Genomic DNA, 10,142 nt, shown 5'->3' on the forward strand with positions numbered 1-10,142 from the left:
CTCAGCTAGAGATTCGTCTAAAGGATTGTGTTGAACCATTATTCTTGATGATTGTGGACTGACGTTTCTGGAAATATAAGTGTCCTGGCCAAATGGGAGACAGAGAGTGTGGTCAGAAGAGTTCCTTGGAGTTTGTACTCAGTTCAAATACAGACTGAGTCATTTCCTAACTGTGTCCTCTTAAGCAAATCACTTGGCTTCTCTAACCTGAGTTTCCTCATCTACAAAACGGAAGTAAAAATAAATACAGCCCCGTCCATCATAGGTTCTCAAAAAGATGAAAAGATAAGACAAAGTGCTTCAAGACACTAACTTCTTGAGATGGCACCTGGTATCTCTTATGCAGTTGTTAAAAGAAAACCTCCATTATTATTACCATATGGAGGAGTCACAAAGATGATTAACTGCTGCTGGTACACCTGACTTCTCCTCCTGGGTACAAGAACTTGAAGCTAAAGCAAACCGATGGAGGTTTTCCCATATAGAAGCATGTTTAATGTAGACTCAAAACCAGACTGAATCATATTTGCAAAATCAGCTAACAAACTTCCATCATGTCAGGTCCCATGGGGAGGTTCCCAGGGATGAGAAGAGAACTAAATTTTGTCCTCCCAGAACTCATATGTTGGCTACTGAGTGAAGTAAGTCAGACAGAGAAAGAGAACTATTATATGATATGCCTTATATGTGAAAGTTTCCCAGTCGTGTGTGACTCTTTGTGATCCCATGGACTATATAGTCCATGGAATTCTCCAGGCCAGAATACTGAAGTGGGTAGCTGTTCCCTTCTCCAGGGGATCTTCCCAGCCCAGGGACTGAACCCAGGTCTCCTGTATTGCAGACCGATTCTTTGCCAGCTGAGCCACAGGAGAAGCCCAGATTCCCTTATAGATAGAATCTAAAAAGAAATGATACAAATGAACGTATTTACAAAGCAGAAACAGACTTACAGACTTAGAGAACAAATTTATGGTTACCAGGGGGGAAGGTTGGTGGGAAGGGATAGTTAGGGAGTTTGGGATCAATATATACACACTGCTGTATTTCAAACGGATAACCAACAAGGACCTACTGTATAGCACAGGGAACTCTGCTCAATGTTATGTGGCAGCCTGGATGGGAGGGTAGTTTGGGAGAGAATGGATACACGTATATGTACAGCTGAGTCCCTTTGCTGTCCACTTGAAATTCACAACATTGTTAATTGGCTATACTCCAATACAAAATAAAAATATTTTTAATTTAAATTTTAAAAAATTCATATGTTGGATGTCCAAACCCCCAAGTGATTGTTTTAGGAGCTAAGTAAAGGTTATATGAGTTCACGAAGGTGGGGTCCTAGTCAAATAGGATTAGTGGCCTTCCTAGAAGGTACCGCAAATGGTGCCCCAAATGCAGGCAGCAAAGAAAAGCCATGCAAGGACAGAGCAAGAGGGTGGCCATGTGCAAGTGATGAAGACAGCTCTTACCAGGATCTGAACCAGCCAGTATGTTAATCTTGGACTTCTCAGTCTCCAGAACCAATAATGAATGCTGTTGTTCAAGCCACCCAGTCTGCAGTACTCTCTGTTTTTTATGGGAATTAGAAATAACTAAGAGAGAAAGATGTCACTTTCTTCTTTCCCCACCAGCAATAAATTGGAAGTGTGCCTTAATGAATACAGAATGCCTCCTTTCCCAAATAGCTCTGTCCTAGTCTTGAAGGATGGCTGGTGTATGTAAAATTTATAATGGTTTTATCTAATTTTAGAAGATAAATACATCAAATACCATATTTTAGGTGAAGTAACTTTCACATGGGGAAGAAAATTCACCTCCCACTGGAGAGCTATGATGTACACAACTGTCAACTGGAGAATATATTTTGTTGCACGATTTGAAACTCTTGGCAGGACTGAGCAAGAAAGCCACTCCCGACGACTTTTGTAAGAAACCTCCTTGAAGCTTGGAGGCTTAGTTCTCTGCTGACACACATTTCTGCAACCGATTCACATGTCTGAAAACAGATGTTATCATCAGTTATGGAAATTATAGTTTCCCCAAGGGAGCGGGCAGTGTACCAAGAGATGAAAATATAGATAGAGGATGAGTAAATTCTAAAATGTTCTAGTAATTTCTGCAGAAACAAGTTAGGTGGCCTCCAGCTCTACTCTGAGCAAAATGTTGCACAGTCCTTTGAACCCTCAATGGGTGGCTGGTGCCAGATAGTGGCAAAGATTCTGGGCCGGGAGCCAGGAAGTTCCAGTTCAAATCCACTAGTTCGATGACTATTCATTGAGGACCTAATACACATTATGGTAAAGTGGAAGGGAACAGAGACAAAACAAAACTAACAGGTCAAGTCCTGGCCCTGCCCTTGACCAGGGCCAGGTGACCTTGGGGGAGTTGGTCTCTCTTCCTGTGCCTTAGTTTACCACGGTTGATGGGACAGACTAAGAACAGTATCTGCACATCTTCAGAGGCCCCATGTGTGTTTGCTGCCATCATCACTGCCACTTGAGCCAGGGTCCATCCCAGGTTCTGGCCTTGCCACCCCCTTTCCAACACTTCAGAGCTCTGTGTGACTTTCCATGAAACATTTAGTCTGCCAGTGCTTCAGTTTCCTCATTCGTAGATTGGAGAAGGCAGTGCAGATGAAGTGAAATAAACTATGCAAAATGCATGGTATAAAATGATTGTAAGGTTAATATTGGAAGGAAATCCAAAAAGAGAAGATGTACGTACACATAGAGCCAATTAACTTTGCTGTACAGCAGAGACTAACACAACATTGTAAAATAACTCTATTCCAATAAGCACTTCCCAGGTGGCACTAGGGAGTAAAGAATCCACCTGCCAATGCAGGATATGCAAGAGACGCAGCTTTGATCCCTGGGTTGGGAAGATCCCTTGGAGTAGGAAATGGCACCCAACTCTAGTATTCTTGCCTGGAAAGTTCCATGGACAGAAGAACCTGGCAGCCTACAATCCATGAGGTAGAAAAGAGTCAGACACGACTGAGCACAAATACTGCAATAAAAATTAATTAATAAAAATAAGGTTAATATTCTTTTTCTGTTCCTTTCCACCTCCCTCACTCTCCCATCACCACTGAATTATTCACCACAGACCAGGCTACAGACAGACCCTGATAATGTCCGTGGGTGAGGGAGGGCATTGTGATTCCTTTTGTGAGCTTTGTCTCTTTGATCATCTGTAGTCAGGGTCTTACACACATAGCACACAGTGGAAATAGAAACAATTGTCTAAATCAGGGGTCTGCAAACTTTTTCTGTAACGGGCCAGACAGTAAATATCTTCGGCTTTGTGGGACACGTGGTCTCTGTCACAACTATTCAACTTGTGGAATGTGTGAAAGCAGGCTTAGACAATCTGTAAACAAATGAACACAGTTGTGTTCTAATAAAACTTTATTTACAAAAACAGGCAGTGGGCCAGATTTGGCCTGTGAGCTGTACTTTGCTACCCCTGATCTAGACTCATCCATTCAACAGATACTGTGTTCCTCATACATGAAAGATACTGTCCCAGGTGCTGGGGATACTGCTGAAAATGAAATAATGTCCTTGCCCCAGCCATATCATCAAGGTATTTATTCTTGTCCATTTCTCACACTGAGGAGACCAAGCGAAGACACTTTTTCCAAAAAGGAATCATCATCTGTGTAAGAGGCTACTAGAAGTGTGAATGAACTGAGGACTGAGAAGTGACCACCAGATTCAATAAGGAAGAAACCGTCGGGTGACGAGAGCGTGTCCCTGGAACAGTGGAGATGGAAGCCTGTTGAGTGAAATCCAAGGGGACAGAAGGCAAGGAAGTGAGGACAGGGCAGAAGTGGGCTGTAAACAGAAGCACGGGGCGGGGTGGAGGGCATCGGGGACTTGGGCGCAGGGAGGATTTTTTTTTTCTGGCTTGTGCTGGGTCTTCACTGCAGCATGTAGGCTTCTCATTGCGATGCCTGCTCTAGTCGCAGCACACGGGTTTAGTTGCTCTGGGGCATGTGGGATCTTAGTTTCCAGACCAGGGATCAAACCTACATCCCCTGCATTGGAAGGCAGACTCTCAACTACTGGACCACAGGGAAGTCACATGTTGTTTCAAGATGAGAACCTTTGGGCATGTTTGTACAGAGCAAGATGCAAAAGTCATGTGTGACTCTTTGTGACCCCATAAACTGTAGCCCGCCAGGCTCCTCTGTCCATGGGGATTCTCCAGACAAGAATACTTGAAGATGTTGCCATGCCCTCCTCCAGGGGATCTTCCCAACCTAGGGATCACACCCATGTCTCCTGGCATTGGCATGTGGATTCTTTACCATCTGAACCACCAGGAAAGCCCTGAGGGAGATAAAAACATTCAAGACAGCCATCTCAGAGGGTAGGAGAATGTGTGGATCAGTGACAAGGAACCAGCTTGCCAGGCAGCACTGAGGTCCCTCCAGAAGAGTGGCCAGCCAGCAGAACTATTGACCCTCGTGAGAAGAATCGTCCCACTAGGACCCTTGCCAGACCACTGGCCAGCCTACAGAGTGTACCCCTTCAGGTTGGATGTCTACTTCTGGTGCCATCAGTGATGGCCTTGGGGCAGGAATCGCAGGCTGCTCCCTCTGCTTGACTGTCCATGACTCTTCTGTGTTGAGTGGGGGTTATTTCCCAGAGGGATCTGTAGACATCAAGCCCTAGAAGTGGGTGAGAGTGGATAACAGTCTGGGGTTAGGTCTGGGAATATCCACTTGGCATCATGTGACTTTGATTTAGCCCATGACAATGAAATCCAGAAGTTGTACAATACTCAGAGTGTCCAAGACAACACTCAGATCCTGCTCTATTTTTTTCTTAATTCTTGCATATCTGAGGTGGGAGGCAACTCCAGTCTTGTACTACCATCTATTCTGTCCTTAATAGTCCTTAATATGCACCAGACATTGTGCTTATAACCATTAAAATATGTTCTTTCAAGTCATCCTTAAAACAATACTGTGGTCAGAAGTGCTACTGAGTCCATTTCACAGATGAAGTATCCAAAGTTGAGTATGCTCAAACGCACATGGCAGAACACATAACCAGGCCAGGCAGACCTCAAAGTCTGTGCTCTCAACCACAAGCATCAACTGAATATACCTCTCATTCAGTTAGATACGGGATTTGACTGCAAGTAGCAGAAACTCCCAAAATATCAACTTAAACAAATTAGGGTTATTTTTCTCCCCTCATGTAAAAAATAAAATTCAGTGGTAAATAGTGCAGGGCTGGTAGAAGCAGTACAACACCCTCTAAGTGTGACATTTCTCCTATCTTTCTGTATGCCTATCCTCAGTTTGTGAACTTGGCACTCATGATCTCCTCTTGGCTACAGGGTGGCAACTCCACTTCCAGCATTCCATCAGCATTCCAAGCAGAAGAAAGAGATGGACAGAGGACAAAAGGTGTATGTCAATTTATTCCCTCCCACTTCACCTTTCTTTCTGTCTTTTATAGAGTTTACCTGGAAGCCCCACCCCACAACATCTGCCTACATCACATTGGCTGCAACTGTCCCCAGCCCTCTCTGGCTAGTCCAACCCTAGCTAGTCCAACCTTAGCTGAGTCCAACCCTAAAGAAAGATGGTGCTCTGCTGCCACTTCCATTGTTTCTCCAGCAAACCCCCTTTGCCAGCATTGGTGAGGCACTATGAATTCTTTAAGATTAAAAAAAAGCCATGTAGTTATCACCAGAATGTTTCTATAAGTGTGCAGTGTGGTTATGTCACAGAGAAGCTCTTACTGATCATCTGTAGGAAATACTGAACTTCTTCAGAATGACTTACTGGCCCCCATGAGGAACAAGGTACCAAGAACAGCCCAACTGTCAAAATTCATCCACTGATTTCCCAAAGCATGCCCCAAGGGTCTGGATCTTCACAAAGGGGACAGGCACAACTCTTCCAGGCTCACGGCACCAAGTCTTTAAGAGCTAGAAGAATTTCCTTCTCTTTCTTCTTGGAAAGAAGACTCCTCCCCTTTGAAAAAGAGACTAAGGAATTTATGCTTGCAAGGAAACAAGATGCTCTTAAATCAGTTCCATGTGTATCTGGAGGGTTGACGCTAATGTGTTTAAGGCTTGATGATAACATCTTGCATTTGTGTGGTCCCTTTATTACAACTGATGAGCCAATGTTGATACATCATTATTAACTGAATTTCATAGTTTACACGAGGGCTCATTCTTTATCCGTACTTTCTATGTGTTTGGACAAATGTATAATGATACGTATTCACCATTGTAGTACCATACAAAGTAGTCTTTTCACTGCTCTAAAAATCCTCTTGTGAGCCAACTTTTTATCTCACACTTCCCCCAGCCCTTGAATGCCACTGACCTATTTACTATCTCCATAGTCTTCCCTTTTCCTCAATGTCACACTGTTGAAATCAAATAGAATGTAGCTTTTTCAGATTGGCTTCTTTCACTTAGTGATACGCATTTAGGGTTCCTCTATGTCTTGTCATGGTTTGATAGCTCCTTTCCTCTAACTGCAGAATACTATTCTATTGTCTGGATATACCACATTATTTATCCATTCACCTACTGAAGGACTTCTTGGTTGATTCCACTTTGGGGCAATTAATGAATAAAGCTGCTATAAACCTACCTGTGCAGGTTTTTTGTGTGGACATAAGTTTCTAATTCCTTGGAGTAAGTATTAAAAAGTGCTACTGCCAGATTGTATGCTAAGAGAATGTTCAGTTTTGTAAGAAACTGTCAAACTGACTTCGCAAGTGGCTGTACCATTTCACATTCCCATCAGCAGTCAATGAGTGTTCATTTTGCTCCAAATCCTCCCCAGCACTTGCTGTTGTCAGTGTCTTGAATTTTAACCCCTTCAGTATTTTTAAATTCATTCATTCAATAAACACTTAATGTGTACCTACTGAGTGTCATACATTAGATAGAGTCCTCTCTTCAGGTGCTCAGAGCTCAAAATACTTTTAGCTTTAAGGCTGAAAGTTTGGGAGAGTCCTGCATCTTTTTGATTAATGGTTTCAAAGCTTTATCTGGCATCTGAATCATTTAGAGGGCTTGTTAAAACATAGATTGTAATGGGCAGGGGTAGGAGGCAAGGCATACATCCAGGGTGTCTGATTCAGTAGGTCTGGGATAGGACCCAAGAATTTATATTTCTAACAAGTTCCTAGAGGTTGCTGATGCTATTGGTCCAGGAGCCACACCTTGAGATCACTAATCTAGATGCTTCTTGATTTAAAGAAAAACATCACGTGAGACAACCACAACCTCCATAGTAAACTCTATTTTAAGACTTTGGGGACACACCTGGTCCCAGCAAAAGTTCATGACATCTATGCTTCACCTGCCCCTAAAAGTTCTCAAGACTCTCTGAAGCACCTTAGTTTAAATACTGTTTTCCTTCCAGAACAGAAAACATTTGATAGGCTCATCATCACTGTCAGGGGAAGCAGCTCTGTGGTGGAAAACCCTAGCACGAAGATTCCTTCTGGAACATCAAGCATACATTGACATCGGAGGCTATGTTAATGCATCCTGATAAGCATAAATCACAGAGATGGAGGTGGGAGAAAGTGGCAACAGCCGTCTCGTCCCCCTGGTGCTAAGTTTTGTGCTGAGCCCCCATTCGCCAGGTGACCCCAAGACCTCCGTCACTGATGGTTCACATCTCAAAAACAGTGTCATCTGCAGGACAGACCTGACTGTGACCCCAGGAGTCAGACCATTCTGCAGCCACTTCTTGGGCTCTGCCTTTACAGCCTGTTTTAATCACAGCCTCGTCTGCATCTCTGTCCTAAGAATCAGTGTCACACTCAAGGTGATGCTGCCTCCAGAGGGAATCCAGTTTTCATTGTCATTCTGCTTGCCAGCATTTGTTGTTCGTGACTGTGCCAGACACTGTGCCAGGCACTCCACATGCCTTCTGCTGAATCTTCCCAAAGGCCTCCAAAGGTGGGTCCTATTGGCATCACCATCCCCACTGTGAAAACACAGGCTCCAGGCCACATAGCTAATAAGTGACAGAACCAGAATTTCAACTCAGCTCAGGCTGATATAACAGACCGTAATGTAGAAGGGCAGATATGAGCCAAGCTACTAAGATATGGACCTAGAAGATAGGAGGTAGAGTCTAGAATCAAGAACAGAGACTTCCGTGAAATGGATCTCCAACTGGAAATGGCCTTTCGCCTCCCGGTTGCTATGGAGCTCTGTGCATACCCAGGGACAGCCCTTCTCTTGGGCCACGCAGAATAGAATTGTTTACACTTCATTTGTCTCTTCTGCTCTGGAGTCTTGTCCAAAGACGGCACTGGGAAAGGTATATCCTTAAGAAAGGGATGGATGGATGAAGAGTGGTCAAACAGCACATCTAGCCCTGAGGTCTTGGTTTCTAAAGCTGTTCTCCAATATAAGTCTCCAGGGCTCCTTAGAGAAGTGGCTGACTGTAGGACTGGAGCAGGAAATGTACAAGATGAGCCTAACGTGGGATGCAGTACCAGAAAGTAATATGAGCAAATAGGGTAGGGAGTCCCTGGAAAAAGAGAAATGGGAATGGATTTCTTGACAGAAGAGAAGCCATTTTTGCCTTAAGCCATTCTGTGATCTAAGCTTGACCACAGTGCTTGCCCTTGAACAGGTCTCAGTAGTTACTAATTGTAGAGGAACAAAAGAATATAGAAATAAAACTACTGGTTTCAGGCAAGAGAAGTAACCATAGCTTAGATAAAGTATCAGTTGTAAAGACTCTCCAGCTTCCCAAGTGGCTCAGTGGTAAAGAATCCGCCTGCCAATGCAGGAAACCGGGATTCAATCCCCATGTCAGGAAGATCCCATGGAGAAGGAAATGGCTACCCGCTGAAGTATTCTTGGAAGTCCCATGAACAGAGGAGCCTGGTGGGCTATAGTCCATGGGGTTGCAAAAACGGTCGGACTTGACTCAGCAACTAAATAACAACAAAAACTCCCAGTTCTGTTTCAATGCTAAATATTAGCCTGTAGGCTCAACCACCAGATCAGCTGGAACTTAAGGGATGATGGTGTTGGCCTTTTCTGACCCTCACGACTTCAATCCACTAAAGCTTGAACTCTGTCAACAACCCAAGCCTGTTCATGAATATGCATATACCCTTAGCTTAAATGGAGAAGGGAATGGCTACCCACTCCAGTATTCTTGCCTGGGGAATCCCATGGACAGAGAAGCCTGGAGCGCTACAGTCCATGGGGTTGCAAAGAGTCGGACTCCACTGGACTAACACTTAGCTTAAAACTTTCCCAGTTTTCTGTTCAGGGAGACACTGCTTTGGGAAAGATCTTCAGTGTTTTCCTTACTTACTGAAAGTAATAATAAATCCTTCTTTCTCCTGATCTTTGGCTTGGTTGTGTTTTTTGGCTGAACAACCACCGAGAGGCAAACTCAGTTTTGGGGTAACATGGGGGAGGAGGGGATCAGTACAGGAAAAGGAAAGCATTTAAAGTTCACAATATGAATATTTTCCCATGAAAGATTCATGTTATAGATGGATCGTTGCTCTAATAATTGCTGTATTTTCCTGACCATATTACTTCAGTATAGCTAAATAGTATAAGTCAGTACAACTATCCCAAGGCATACACCTTTCCTTGGAAAGAACCAGCATGGCTTAATATAGAGCCTCCATCCCAGATTCACAATCCCTGAGCAGAGGAGGATCTCTGAAAGTTGTGGTCCTTTTCTTAGAGGCCCTAGTTATGTTTTTAACTTCTATCAGAACCGCCACACTGCCCCAGGCAGCCACAACAGGTGGATGATGCCAAGTACCGTGGTTATTCTATGCAGTGGGTAAAGGTCTGCACTTGCTTTGTCTGTATTGATGATCATGGCATATCACACTCAAGCAAATAAACGATTCAGAAGGAAAGTTGCCCTACTGCGGTTGGCCGAGAGGCTGGGCCAGAGTTCCAACAATTCAGTGAATTCCATGTTTGACAGCAAGGAGTCAGTCCTGCCTTACTCCCAGCAGAGTGACGCGTCCATCCACTCCTCCTTCCCCTGTATTGATCACATGGAAATGAACCTCTGTCGATTGTGTTTTCCAGGCTTCCTGGCTGAAGGACAGCATTGGAAAGAGACTGAGGAGAAGGAGGAAGGGAGAACCCAG

At 44.0% G+C, this 10,142-nt stretch overlaps 1 long non-coding RNA gene across 1 annotated transcript in view; it reads left to right on the top strand.

Annotated features, from left to right (window-relative positions):
* LOC112447090 (uncharacterized) overlaps positions 1 to 10,142 on the top strand; it is a 28,771-nt gene extending 18,629 nt beyond the window's left edge. Inside the window, exons 2-3 of the long non-coding RNA XR_003035163.2 lie at positions 5,356 to 5,425; positions 10,081 to 10,142. This is a non-coding gene — a long non-coding RNA (uncharacterized lncRNA). The remainder of the gene's footprint in view (positions 1 to 5,355; positions 5,426 to 10,080) is intronic.

This window comes from Bos taurus, chromosome 1, assembly GCF_002263795.3.
Source record: "Bos taurus isolate L1 Dominette 01449 registration number 42190680 breed Hereford chromosome 1, ARS-UCD2.0, whole genome shotgun sequence".
Taxonomy (NCBI): domain Eukaryota; kingdom Metazoa; phylum Chordata; class Mammalia; order Artiodactyla; family Bovidae; genus Bos; species Bos taurus.